Source organism: Bos indicus x Bos taurus, chromosome X (assembly GCF_003369695.1).
Source record: "Bos indicus x Bos taurus breed Angus x Brahman F1 hybrid chromosome X, Bos_hybrid_MaternalHap_v2.0, whole genome shotgun sequence".
In the NCBI taxonomy this organism is placed as follows: domain Eukaryota; kingdom Metazoa; phylum Chordata; class Mammalia; order Artiodactyla; family Bovidae; genus Bos; species Bos indicus x Bos taurus.
In genome coordinates this window covers 129,780,657-129,795,859 of record NC_040105.1, presented here as the reverse complement: position 1 = coordinate 129,795,859, position 15,203 = coordinate 129,780,657, and the positions used below count along the sequence as shown (strand labels likewise).

The window sequence follows — 15,203 nt, the reverse complement described above, 5'->3', positions numbered from 1 at the left end:
ACAGAGGCAGATATAGAGGAACATGGTTAATTCTAATGAACAAAATAATATATTCAGGAAAAACGGTGATTCATAACAGCCCCGCATGACAGACTAGGTATAACACAAAAGTGGCAGTGGTGAAAATTCAGGAATCAGTTACGAGACACAGTCCTAAAGTTTTTTTTATTAAGATTTCAGGCTCTTTTGTTGGGATTATCAAAGAGTCAGAATTAGATCAGAGAGAAGGAAATTGCACTTCACTGGGGAAGCTTATATGTTTATAGACAACATGTCATAAAAACATTAAATGGTAAAGCTGGAAAGGCTCTTAGAAATCAGTCTGTGTAATATTCCTAAGAGAGGAGGCTCAGAAACTGAGCTTCCTGGTGAAATACTTGTAAGGAATGGCACACTCTGTTCCCCTCTTGGAGATGAACAGTCCACCAGAGCTGAGTAAACGTTCCCTCTCACATGTCCTAAAGAAAGAAATCGGCCGGTCTTTAACTAAGAAACACAGTTCAGTCGCAGAAACCATTCCCTCATTTTTTTTTCCCTAAGATACCCTGTAACATATTTCATTAGAGAATCCTTATGAAAATACTAATTTAACTTCCTCCTTTTAAAACTCAAAGCAAGCCCCATGGCATTCAGTGAACTCCAAGGAACTGGATGGCCTGTTAAAATGACATTGAACATTTCTGTCCATATTTGATCTCCACACAGCTAACAAGATGGAGATTTTTCCTATGATGGCTACAAAGATCCCACAGTCAGCTTCCCAGCACCCCTGGCCAAAGTTGGAAGTTCTGCCAGAGCTTTCCAAAAGGCTGCTGCACTTTCTTCTTTTGTTTGAATGCTTCACTCAGGCAACTTTGAAAACCACAACTTCAAGCCTTCTCTGTCTAACTGGCTTTCCTACACTGTGACTTCTAACCCTTGAAACCATGCCAGTTACCTTAGGTTTTCCATGACTTAAGGGTCTCTAGTGAGTTCTAACGGCACTAAAATTTGGGAAGTCAGAAGGTATTTGGCAATCCCTTCAATTCCTAAGGGTCTTAGTTGTGCACTAAACTTAAGCCTTGCGGTTTCCACTTGGCAAAATTAAATTTCCTGTCTCGAAGTAAAAAGCAAGGTTCAAAGAAGAATTAAATGTAGACAAGTATCTTGCAAACTGAGGGGAGTAAAAGGTGAGAAAGGCACTGATTATTGTTTAGATTTAAACAATTTATCTTTGCAGAGCTCAGTATGCTGCTAAGAATAAATTAAATAATTACATCTCTAGAGTCAGTCACTACCCCTCCACCCAGAGGTTATATAAAGGACAAATATAGTTATTGATTTACCTATGTATTTTTGAAATTAGAGGCACAGAGATGAAAATCAGTCCCCATCTCGCTTTTTCTTTTTCCTAAACGTAAGTTTTCTTTCAGATAAAGAAATTTAAAAGCATACCAAATGGCTGTTTACAGGGTCTTGCTAAATTCATAAGTAGAAATATTTCAAACAATAGAGCCAAATGTATGCACTTTAAAATAAGCTCACGCTCCTACCCAACTACCTAATTAGTAACAAATATGAAGCTTCCAAGCAGAAAGGTTTACTGGGTGACACGGACTGCCATGAGAATACTCAGAGGCATGGATTAAGTCTACATTTTGTTAATGATAATATATTTTTTATCACCAAAAGTCCTGCTGAAATATCCCTTTACACTAACTTGTTATTAAAACTGTAGGCATTTAAGAGTATCAGACAATCTCCAAAGAAAGCTCCAAATTCCAAATGCAGTGTGTATTTAAATAAAGTGGCTATTTTTTTTTGCCAAGTGATTCTTTATTAGGCCAAGTTGCTGTTTTTGTTCTGACATAAAAACAAGCAGTTTATTGATATAAATTCTTTCTCTTTAAAAATAAAGATCTATTCTGCCTGGCCTGAATATCTACCAAATATACTGTTTCATCCAAAATGTATTTCAGAGATGTGAACAGAATTAGAAAACTTCTTGATGAAACTACTAAGACTACTTTTTTAAAAGAAATGTTTTACAATGATCTTCTCTCAGTTTCACTTGGTAAATATGGCAACCTTGTTAAACTCACCTTTTGCTTTCAGCGAGCAGTTAATATTTGATGATGATGAAACTGTTCCTGGTATTTAAAGAACTAAACAAGGCCATCCACAAACAATGTAACTAGAAATGGGCTTGTTTAAAGAAGATAAAATGATAAGTGGAAGTTTTATGTTTTAAAATAAATCAATCCCTCAACCATAAAACTCTCATAGCTTTACAGAGAAGTTGAAATAAGACCTCTGCCAGAGAATGCCTGTCTCCACATCTAAAACAAAGTGAAGCAAAGGACAGCAAAAGTTAATTAGTTTTAAAAAATCTATTAATTGTACTCCACAAGTCAGTTTAAGCAGTTAGAACAAGAATTATGGGGAGAACAGAATGTTTGTAAGGATGCAGTGTTTCTTAAAAACATAAACCCTCTAGAGCACAGCAAGGTTTCTGAGATCTAGTCCCTGCCTTTTAATTAGCAGAATCCTTATTCTGCTGAGGGAAAAGTTAAATCTACTCTAGCTTTGTTGTGCCTTTCCTGAAAATCAGAATAAAATTAAAAAACTTCACAAAAGGTGTCTTGCCGAAATAGAGTCCAGTTTATGTGTCCCTTATACAAGGTAAACCAGATTTCATTCTAGAAGAATATTTGATCAAGTGATACAATGAAGTAAACTAGGCCATGTAAAAAAAATATATATATAAGTGTGCTAATATTTCACACTTATTTTTCTCCTGAAGATAAGTGGAGCATTTAACGTTGTTTTATGTTTTACACTGATTTTATATACTAGACTCTGGCATATAAGGTCAAATGACCCCCTTCAGATGCGAACTAATTCTGACCTTTTATGAGTGGGCTACAGAGTAATGGTATCTACAGGTTTAGCTCATGTTCCTTGGCATGTGATGATTATTGACCCACATTTAGAGACCAGGTTGGGGCCCTTGTAAAATTATATTTTCTACTAATTTCATGAAAGTAGTCATAAAAGTACAACTCATTTGCGGGCTTTACTGAACGCTGTTTGGGTTGGCATCTTTTTCACACCATGTCCACTTGAATATCAGCTGACTTTGTAGTATATTTACCATATGTCAGACACTGTTCAAAGTGCTGTCTGTGCATTACCTCCTGTAATCTGCACAGTATAACCCTAGGAAGTCAGTGCTCTACTGAAAAACTGAGGCACAGAGAGCGGAAGGAACACGCGCAAGGTAACAGAAGTAAGGCAGCAGAGCTGGGATTTGAACATGTACACGAGCGCTTCCCAGCATCTCGGTGTGCTAAACTGAAGAACGAACTTGTTCAAATATTTCCAGTGTTCCGGTCACTATTTTCCCGTCTAAGATTATAATAAAGATTACATACCAACTGGCTGTCAGCTATGTCCCCAAACTATTCAAATGGTGAATGTATGCCAAGTGGCCTGTTTTGTTAAGTACCTGGGCATCTTGGGTGACTTGAGAATGAGTAAGACAAGGTAACTGAATGTCCAGTGTTTTTTTTACACCACATCCACCTGAATAACTTTACTGTGTATTTACCATGTGCTGGGCACTGTTCAAACGGCTTTAAACGCATTATTAAGTCTTTTATCCTAACCAAAGCAGAACAATTAGTACAGATATCTCATCTCTTAGCACAGCTTTTTAGTAAATACATAATAGGAATGTTGCCAGTTGGTCTGGAAGAAGCAGTGTCCTGGAATCAGGAGCTGGGTTATGAAAACTTAAGCACAAATGACCACAGCCTGACAAGAGTAACAGTCCTGAAAACCCCATGGACATAGAGAATGGATAGAAGTGGGGCTCGGTGAAAGGTCTGGTTGTGTGCCTTTTGGGACTATTATTATTGCCACACTAAAAGAAGAATTAAAAACAGGAACACGACAGGGCCATTTAGAAGCAGGTTTACTCAGACTACAAAAAGTGCTGAGGGCTGTAGGTTCAACACTATGACAAAGCAGAGAAGATCCCAAACAATGACAGAAGATTGAATTTATTGCAAAGAAGTACAAAGTGTTCTTCTGAAGCATTTCATTCCACAAAGAACACAGACAAATAAGAATTCACACACACCTCACGAAAGACATGCCACCAAAGGTTCAGTTTTAGGGGGGACCTGATTTTAATGACCAGACAAAGTGCTACATGGGGTGATGATATGGGAACCTGGGAACTAGGATTTGTTGTTTCCAGTGCTTCCACTCAGCCTGTAAGCAAGAGTTATGTTTATTTTCTTTTCTATATGGTCAATTTATTTTTGGTTAAGTAAACATTATTCACAAAATAAGACTGAAGACTTCAAATGCAAATTAACATGGGGATCCATCAGGTAAACATATAAATATGATGTCAACGTATCAATTCTATTCAATCTAACTTATCATTGAGGTTTTTCCACAGCTTTGAAAAATCAAAATGTTCTAGATATTTACTGATGATATATATAGTAGGGAATCTAGATCTTTTAAGTGACTACACAATTGAACATGTAGAGTCCAAAAGGGTATTTATACTTTCAAAGACAATTTGATGGGGAAAATAATCATGATAAATAAAACCAATGGTGAAATGAATCTACTGTTTGGAATCAGGTCACCGGCAGTTCACACTCTGACTTCTAATGCATTTATTCCAAGACAAAGCAGGAATAAACCTAAATTTTTAATATGAATGTAGTATTTTACTAAGTATAAATGTAGTATTTTATTAGGAAGAGGGCTAAACTGGGATTTAAATGCCCTGGATTCTAATTACCTTTAGATCACGACTAAATTATTTTCCAAATCTGTTAATTAGTTTTTCTAGGAATAATTCCTGCTCCTACACACTTCATAACTACTTTGAAAGGACAAAGGGAAAAAGTAAAGTTTAGTATGCTTTGGAGATCAAATCAGAAAAAAAAATTTATTTTCATTAGTTCATTACAACAGAGCTAAAATTGTTGCTGTGAATTTTTTCAAAATTGATAGATTACAAACTGTTTTACCATTTGATTTCCCCACAAAAAATAATGCATCATTATATGAGGAATTTTTGATTTTGTACTACAACTTATCATGTGCCTAGGGAGGGAATTTATATACAGTGTTAAAAAACCAAGGACATTTCTCTTTTTAGAACTGGAGACTGTTATACAGTTGCTGTCCCGCAGCTCGCTGGTAATGGTAGGTGAAAGAGCAGAGGGTAAAGAAGCAGATCCAGGCTTTAATTTTATCCTTGGAAATAAGTGAAAAGAGAAAGGAATTATTGCTCCCTTTACAACTGGCAACAAGCCAGTGCCTACTTAGAAGACAAGTTTATCTAGTCAAGAGGCACTTCTCTACTATTACAAGCTTCTTACTTTAAGATCTCACACAACACAAATTCACTATAGAATTAATAGTGAATAAAACATTCCAAGTAATTTCTATCATATAAAAAAGTTTGGAGTGTCACTTTTTTTGGTTGGTACTTTCTATATTTTATTTTTGCCAAAACAGCTGTTGTATTTTATTTATGCTGTGCTAAGTCGCTTCAGTAGTGTCTGACTCTTTACAACCCCATGGACTGTCGTCCACAAGGCTCCTCTGTCCATGGGATTTCTCCAGGCAAGAATACTGAAGTGGGTTGCCATTTCCTCCTCCAGGGGATCTTCCCAACCCAGGGATTGAACCCATGTCTTCCGTGGCTCCTGCATTGCAGATTCTTTACCACTGAGCCATTGGGGCCATCTATATCTTATTTATAACACATATTAAAATAATAAAATCAGGCAAGTCATTTTTTCCTAGAAAGTTAGGAGGATAAAGCAAAACAAATAACAGGCTATAAAAGATATTAATGGTGCTTAAAATTCTAACACATAATTAATTATCACAAAGGGATTCTGAATATGATTCATCTAAGTTGGTAAAATAATAAAAATGAATCTCATTATAAAACGGTTTCTAAATATTTGAACTAGTTTTTCATTTTTCTTGTTTTTCTTCTCAATAGGCCAACTGCTTAGAAGCCAAGAGCAACTCACATAAATGTGAAACACATTTGAACATATTTATTCATTTACTGAATATTCTCATTATACTGAATACTATATTGAATATATTTCTATTATAAAGAATAATAAATATTATATACAAACGCATATTATATATACCATATACATATCTAGACCCTTTTTGTCCCCACACTTGCTGCATATAACATTTTGAAAGTCCACCTGTGGCAGCTAGCGACACCTACATTAGAGCTTTTGGAGTATAAAAAACGTCACTAATCCTTCCAAAGTGTTACAATAGACAAATGATTAAAAGAATCTTTTTCTTTTCGGTTTCATACATTTACATACCAATGGTATTCTTGCCCAACTACCTGTGATGAGATGTTCCACGGAAAGTTTCCATGAGCTCCACAAAAAGAGGGTTCTGTGGTGAAATATTTTTTGAGAAATGCTGAGTGTAACAGAGTTGGACACAACTGAGCGACTGAACAGCAACAAAAGTAAACTGCTCTTTCGTGCAGTACGTCTCATGCAGTATGTCTTCTCTCAGCTAATAAGCATTGTGGTGCTCCCTGGGGAGAATAATATAACTTTCCCAAAGATATATGTCTTCCAGAACATGTGTCATTTTCTTTCCACCAGATCTGAATATAAACAATAAGCCAAGGATGAGGCCATTTGAAAAAAAAGTGGAAAAAAAGAAAAAGCATTGAAGGAATAATAACTGCTGAGAATTCTGAAACTGAGATACATTATTCTTAGTTGATACTCTCCTGGACTGTTAGACAGTGAAAGTGAAAGCTAGTCACACAGTCGTGTCCTACTCTTTGCAATCCCAAGGACTGTAGCCTGCCCAGCTCCTCTGTCCATGGAATTCTCCAGGTAAGAATACTGGAGTGGGTTGTCATTTCCTTCTCCAGGGGATCTTCCCAACCCAGGGATCGAATCCAGGTCTCCGGCATTGCAGGCAGATTCTTTACCAACTGAGCCACTGGTTTCTCTAAACTAGTGGTCCTCAAATTCGAGTGTTCAGGAGGGCCTTTTAAAACAGACTGTCAGATTCACCTTCAAAGTTTGTGATTCAGCACTTCTGGGTGGGGCCCAAGAATTTACATTTCTACCAAGTTCCCAGGTGAAGGTGGTGCTGCCAGTCAGCCAACAACACTTTCCCAACACTGGGAACGCAGCTGTCTAATCCAAAAATAGATTGAGCCATTTACTGAGCATTTTCTTATGTTGCTGATAATTCAGTTTCTAAAAGGTCATATCAAAGGGCTTTTGATATCTTAATTCCACATCTCTGACCTCAGTAATGATGTTAGCAGTCGCATAAAAGAAGGCCAGTCCAGGTCATGCAAAAACAAGGATTGGACCTCTCAAAATTCTATTGTACTTACATTCATTTTCTGTTTACAAACGTAGTGCAATTAGCTATGGAGATAAGTACTTAAGAGCTCTGTACTACGTTGCCTATATTTGCTCTACAAATCTCCCCAGGGTGTGCTTTTGAAATGTTTGTTAGGTACCCAAATTTAAGCAGGCAGAAGATTTTCTAGTAAATTCTCCTTGGCTCTCCAATAAATTAATACCTTTACTACACTGCAGAAACCACACTCATTTGAAAGCACTACCTCTTCTCTTCACTCCCAGAAAAGGTATTTGGAAAAAAAGGATAAGCTCAAAGGAAGGAAATACTTTTCACATTAGACAAGCAAACAACACAATGTTGACCACAGCATTTCAACATGGATAACCAAAAGGTGAAGTATTGGTAGACTCCCAAACCTCAAAGCAAGCACCAAAGTTCATCGGTTGTACCCTGCAGTGATGCAGTAAGGAAACAGGACATCCCATAAGATACGTTCGTCTTTTCATTGTGAAGAAAATAAATACCTTGCTAAGGAGTTCCAAGTATTCGCTATTCTTTCCCTTCTGATTAAGAGTAGTCTCAGCAGCACGCCGTTTACTTCTGAGTATCACTGGCAGCTTACTTAAACTGAAGCCCCCAGTTTGCAATACCGTAATGCTTGTAATACATTGACATGTCAAAAATAAAAAACACTCAAACAGCTTAATAAGCTGCAAATAAGAAATTTGGAAATAGAATTAACCTCTTCCCTTGCCCTCTCACTAGTTACACAACTACATTCTCCCAAAATGGCTTGGAAATGTCCTTCTTATAAGGACACATTTCCAAAAACACCATTATCATGGGCCTAAAGAAGGCAATGGCACACCACTCCAGTACTCTTGCCTAGAAAATCCCATGGACGGAGGAGCCTGGTAGGCTGCAGTCCATGGGGTCGTGAAGAGTCGGACACGACTGAGTGACTTCACTTTCACGCATTGGAGAAGGAAATGGCAACCCACTCCAGTGTTCTTGCCTGGAGAATCCCAGGGACAGAGGAGCCTGGTGGGCTGCCGTCTATGGGGTCGCACAGAGTCAGACACGACTGAAGCGACTTAGCAGCAGCAAAGAATCAGAGTGATGTAATGGGGAAGGTGGTGGCAATTACATCAAAAACTTCAAAAAGCTAGATAAGGTTAATCACTTCAGCTGGGCCCTAAGTGTAGCTCTGAGCTTTCTGATAACTACTGTAGAGAGGAAAATGTATTGAACTGCATTGTTCTTATTGCTCGATAAAAGAAAGTACACTGGTTAATAAGCACCTCTCTGTAAAAAGACTGCTGGATACTATGGACGACACAAAGAGTAAGGCAGGGAACCTGCCTACAAGGAGTTTATACATCTTCTCTCTCCTGCAATTGCAGGGGCCTGGGGACTGTTGCTGAGAGGGGCTCTAGCACTTGACAGTATGGGATAGAAATCAAAGGAAGACAGTGGGGTAGTAATCAAAGGTGGCTAAAATAGGGGTCTAGAGATGCTATTGAGGAGGAGGAGAAATCTGATGGGGAGAACGAGATGTCTCTGAGCCATAATTAATCACAGTTCTTCATTTTTGCTTCAAGGAAAGCCAAGGAATTGATAATGGAGTTTATAATCTGTGATAAAAATGGCACAAATAATTCTCTCTCTGGGGGAGTCTCCCTTTCTCTATCACCCCCTCTTTCATTAGCATGTTATTTTATTCATTACACTTTCATTCTGGTTTTGTTTCAAATACATTATTATTAGAGCTGAAGTATTTCAGAATGAAAAGCCTGTCTCAATAGATGAAAGAAAAGAAGAAAAGTGAAGTCGCTCAGTCGTATCTGACTCTTTGTGACCCCCATGGACTGTAGCCTACCAGGCTCCTCAGTACATGGAAATTTTCCAGGCAAGAGTACTGGAGTGGGTTGCCATTTCCTTCCCCAGGGGATCTTCCCAACCCATGGATCAAATCCGGGTCTCGAGCATTGCAAGCAGACGCTTTACCGTCTGAGCTATCAGGGAAGCGATAGATAGATGTCTCCAAATTTCTCTCTCTTTTTTCTCTACAATCTCTGGCTAGGAAGTAATGTTATTATTTTTTTTTTTTCTTATGTGTTTCTCTAGTAGGCGATTTGACGGAGGAATAGTGAAATGTGATGATTAAATTTATCATGAATATTTCAGAGATGGAGTAAATGTCATGTGCCACCAGAGTGACACCTTTAGAAGTTGGGAAGAGTGAAAGAGAGTCTTGGCTTCATCTTAGCTGTCAGTCGCTTATTCAAATATGCAAGTTACAATTATGAACATTATTATAAACTATTAATGACATCAGCTGAATGCTGCTAAATACTTAAAACCATCTTAAGTTTTCTTCTTTTTTGAAACATTTTTCTAAAAATGTCCCAGGTACTTTTCTTATTTTTGAACTAGAGTCAGTTGCCTAACCCTGAATCATGTCCTGATTCACCCAAGGCCTCAGGATGTCTGTCCTGAAAAACTGAAATCACTATGTGAAATGGAGATGAAGATGGAGATGGTATAAGAGATTGAACTGACTGTACAAATATCAAGGTACAGCGCGTAAGCCTAGAAATCCCTTTTAAAAATTCCATCTTGAAATTACTTTCACATTTCTCATTATTTCCCCATGTCTTTGAAAAAGCAGATTGCTTGGTACATTTATTTTAGAATGTCAATACATGGGCTCTCTAAGAATTTTTCTTTGCCTTTCCATGCTCAAACTCTTTGGACTTTTAAAAGATCACTGTACATTCAGGACAGTCTTTATTGATTAAACTTTAAATATATAGTTTTATTGGAATAGGCAGTTACCTTTTACACAAAACACTTTTCTGCAGATTTTGACCTTGTAAGTGACTCAGAATGACCTTATTAGCACTAATTGTGCTTCCAAGAATACCTTTACTTGCAAGGTAGCCATTTGTTGTGAAATTAAATTTCAAACATTCAAAGGCAAAAAACGATGCTTGAATATTACTAGCTTATCACACTAATTACTTTAAGATATTAATGTTACAGTGCTTAGTTGCTCAACCGTGTCCAACTCTTTGCAACCCCATGGATTGTAGCCCACCAGGCTCCTCTGTCCATGGTGATTCTCCAGGCAAGAATACTGGAGTGGGTTGCCATTTCCTTCTCCAGGGGATCTTCCCGACCCAGGGATCGAACCCAGGTCTCCTGCACTACAGGCAGATTCTTTACCATCTGAACCACCAGGGAAACCCAAGATGTTACAGTGGCCACTCAGCAATTTTTTAAAAAATCCACATAGAGGGTAAAAACACTCAAAATGCAACATTTGGAGAGCATCCAAGGTGCTTGGCCAAGGAACATTTCTATAATGCTAAGGGACAGAAATTCACAAAAATCAGCAATCGGTAGGCTATCGAATCTAGGTTAAAATGTGACTGAGTGAGGAATGTTGACACATGGGTGTACACAATTTTCATTCATATTCAGGTAAAAACTGAACTGGGAGTAGAAATATAGACATACATGGAGAGATGACTCCCCTTGTAGGGGAGCCCATATTGGTTCTTCCTCTGTCAAAATGATGCAACAAAGTGGGGGTATGTTTCATTCAATGAACACTTTTCAAGCTCCTAATATGTACTGTGTGTGCTAGGCACAAAAGCTGTGGTGGTAAATGATATCATCTAATGTGAAACCCCCCAAAAAGTCTGAGAAATCCTCACTTCAAATGTGATGAAATTGGATATGGAGGTGAACACAACAGCAGTAGGCAGAAGTAAAATTTCAACCCCCTCTTATTTAACCATGTTGACTTGAACAACATCTCAAACCCATCAGTGGCTTTTCCTTCCCACTAATTCAAGTTCTTATCATTTCATTCCATCAATATGAAGCTTTCTAAGCTTCAATAGGAGCTTTCTAAGTGGTTCCCCTGTCGCCAGTCTCTTTGGCTCTATCCACTCATCTTACATAGGCTGGTGATGCCATTTCTCTACTTAAAAATTGTCAGATTCCTCAGAGCTACAAAATCAAGTTCAAATTCCTCACTTCCTTTTAAGGCTACTCCTCTACCAACATACGATCTACACTTCAGAGGTTGACTTAACACTCAACTCCCCAAATCCATGCTACAGTTTTTCCTCTGTCTTTGCTGAGGTTATCCTTTCTGCCTGGAATCTCTTCCTATCCCTCCTTCCAAGAATATCTCACATGGTACCACTTTAATGACTATTTCTTTAACCACCACAGCTGGGTGTAATTCCAGTCCCCCGCCTTCCCCCTTGGATTCTTTTCATGATTAGTTTGTACCTGGCTTATGGCACATAACACAAGCAGCTTCCTACTAGGAGGTCAGGCAGGGACCACATCTTCCACAACTTTGCATTCGGTGCAGTCCTTGCCTAACAAGTAACATGTTTTAATAAATATTTGCTGAATGAATAATTTCTTTGAGGAACTGGGTGTATATAGAACTCTTAATGGATTTAACAGGACTTTCAGCATCAAATGACCCCTAATATTTAAAATCCTTGTAGTAAACCATAATCAATAAGCCTACAAATTGAGTGCTGCTCCGTGCTCTTGTATGAAGAGAAACAGAGGTAGGAGGATTCTTATGACTTGCTCAAGGCCACACAAGGAGCCCTTTTTAGAGCTGTTATTACAAGGCAGCATTTTCTATGTTTATTCCATTGCTGATACCATGATTCACATCAAACATTTCCATGGTTACATCTGTGGTTCACTGAAGAAAGAGGTATTTATGAAGACTACCTCTAGGGCATCTTTGAAAGACAAGACAATATTCCAAACCATACACAATGGAATATTATTCAGCCATGATAAAGAAGGAAATCCTTTTTTGGCAACATGCATGTACCTTGACAGCTAGACACAGAAAGACAAATACTGTATCATTTCATTGACATGAGGAATCTGAAAAAAGCCAAACCCATAGAAATAGAGTAGAATGGAGGTTACCAGGGACAGGGGAGTACGGAAAATAGGGAGATATGATCTAAGGGTGCAAACTTCCAGTTATAAGATGAATATGTTCTATGGATATAATGTACAGCATCATAGTGAACAGAGAGAGTGTTACTCACTCATTCATGTCTGACTCTTTTGTGACCCCATGGACTATAGTCCTCCAGGCTCCTCTGATCACAGGATTCTCCAGGCAAAAATACTGGAGTGAGTTGCCATTTCCTCCTGAGGAGATCTTCCCAACCCAGGGATCGAACCCAGGTCTCCTGAATTGCAGGCAGATTCTTTACCATCTGAGCCACCAAGGAAGCCCATAGTGAACAAAACTGTATTATATACTTGATAGTTGCTAAGAGAGTAAGTCTGGAAATGTTCTACAAAAAGAGTAATTATATGAGGTGACAGAGGTGTTGACTAAGCATACTGTGGTAATCATTTCCCAATATATAGTTGTATCAAATCGTCATGTTTTATACCTTAAACTTAACCAATGTTATAGGTGAATTATATCTCAATAAAGCTGGAAAAATCCTTTCTTTGTTGTAGTGCTAGCAGAATGAAAATAAACAAAAAATTTTTTTCGGTTGCTTGGAAGTTAAAATTGAATTTGCGTCCATATAGAATGCTTTTCTGGCTAAGAGAAAAAGTGAAATAACCAGGAAATTGCAAAAAAAAAAAAAAAAAAAACCCTCTAGAGATTATGTTTTTACAAATGTTGGTAAAAGATTTAAGTTCGTTTACCAAAGCATGTGATAAGTATAAACATTAACAACAGAGAAACAACTTCTAAGATAGGTATTTAGCAAATGTTTTCAAACCACATAGAGTTTTTAAATATTCAAACTTCTCAAATGGCTACTTCAGGATTACTATTTTTTTTTTCATAAATAGGATGAACAAAAATTTTAAGACAGTATGACAGTGTGATCTTAACACAATGTCATCTTAAAAATATAATCTCCAAAATGTATTTGGAATGGAATAAGAGATGATCGATACTACAATGCTGCCTACTCACTGTACCCAGACACATATAAAAGATGGGTGAAGTTTAAAGTCACAGAGAAAAAACATTTTCTGTTTGCATTTCTGCATGCTAAAGACAGAAACCAGAACCTTAGTTTTAACTAGTTAGCAGGCAAATCATGCCTAACACACTGGTTATATCTTAGTTCAGGAAATTGGTTCTATCACTGTGGACTCTATGTTTTCAAGCCACTGGATGTTTTTCAGTGTGGAAACTGCCTTCACTGTCTACTGTGTACCCACAAGAACATGGGGAGGAGCAAAAGGCTAATATCTCTTTTCTACCAATTCCCACTGTGTAAATAAAAATTTGAGTTTCAACTACAATAAAATGTCTACTTACAATAGAAAAAATCCAACTGAAAGCATATATTCACATGCTTATGAACCAGTAACAGCTGCAAAAATTGATGGACTCTATTGTTACATCTATTTCACTAAACAGATTAGGCATGACACTAAGCCCTGGTGGCTCAGAGGTAAAGAATCTGCCTGCAACGCAGGAGACCTGGGTTCAATCCCTGGATCAGGAAGATTTCCTGGAGAAGGGAATAGCAATCCATTCCAGTATTCTTGCCTGGAGAATTCCACAGACAGAGGAGCCTGGCGAGCTACAGTCTATGGGGTTCCAAAAGAGGTGGACATGACTTAGCAACTAAGCAACACTAAGCCATATTATACAAACTCATCATGAATAATATTGGAAAAATAATTTACTTGAACTCTAAACAACATGGTTAATCTAAATGGTGGAGATTATTTACAAAATAAAAGGTTGTAGAACAAATGGAACTGTTTACTGACTTTTAAAAAAACAGTATCAAGAAAGATAGGAAAAAGCATGAGTTAAACTTCTCATTACGTCTAGCAGTAAAACTGGACCCTGTGGTGATAACTGAATGCACAGTAATAAAAACACTGAAAACCTAAGCAGGGCTGCAAATCTGGATTAGACACTAACGGGAACAAAAAACATAAATTTAAGAAACCAAAGACTTATTATACAGTGGAGGAAATACAGAAAAAAATGAAAAGATTATTTAGAAATATTGAGGAAAGAACAGACAGCTAAAATTCCTCTGGAATATATAAACCTGTAGGTCAACAATCAAGTGGCAGGCTGAGACAGAGGAAAACAAGACAACCTTGGGGATGTTACAATCAGAAAACTAATCTGTAAGGGCAAAAACAGCAGTGAGTAAATGATGTTATATGAGAAAAGTCATGTTCCTAGAAGAACTAATTGCTATTTCCAGATGCACAAAAGTATCTTATGTCCACATTTCACAAAAAAGTGAAGTAGAGAAAAAGTATTTGTAATGATTATACAGTATGTGACATGAGAGAAGTATTAGATGATAAAGTAAAATCAGACATCTATGTCCCTAACATATAAAGAGCTTCTTCCACACATGAGTTGACATACAGTAGACAGTATTCAAACTTCAGATCACTCATACTAAATGGGATTCCTGTGACAAAAGGTCCATCTTAATGGTATCAAACTGTGGTTGAAAAATACCTTCCTGGCTATATCACAACTCCTTTCTTACTATGCAGCCAACTGCAGCCTTGGCTGCAAGGGGTAGTGAGAAATGATCTTGAGCTATGCTTCCATAAAACAACATTTTAAATTCATTGGATTAGATTCTGTTTTCCTTTACAAAACTGTATTTGACCCATAACAAGGCTGACCTGCTACTGCAATATCTTCAGCTGATCTGTGACAGGTACCTCCCTAGCTGGCCCAGACTTTGTACTAATGAGTATATCTATAACGGCATCAGACATCA

General features: G+C 37.6%; 1 protein-coding gene across 11 annotated transcripts in view; it reads right to left on the bottom strand.

Moving 5' to 3' along the window:
• Positions 1–15,203, bottom strand: part of MBNL3 (muscleblind like splicing regulator 3) — a 121,103-nt gene that overhangs the window by 45,658 nt on the left and 60,242 nt on the right. The window contains exon 1 of one of the 11 annotated variants that reach the window (XM_027533106.1): positions 7,923–7,997. The exons of the other annotated variants lie outside the window; for them this stretch is intronic. The gene's annotated coding sequence lies outside the window, so the exon portion shown is untranslated. Of the gene's footprint in view, positions 1–7,922; positions 7,998–15,203 lie in introns of those variants that run through there. 11 annotated transcript variants of the gene reach the window in all.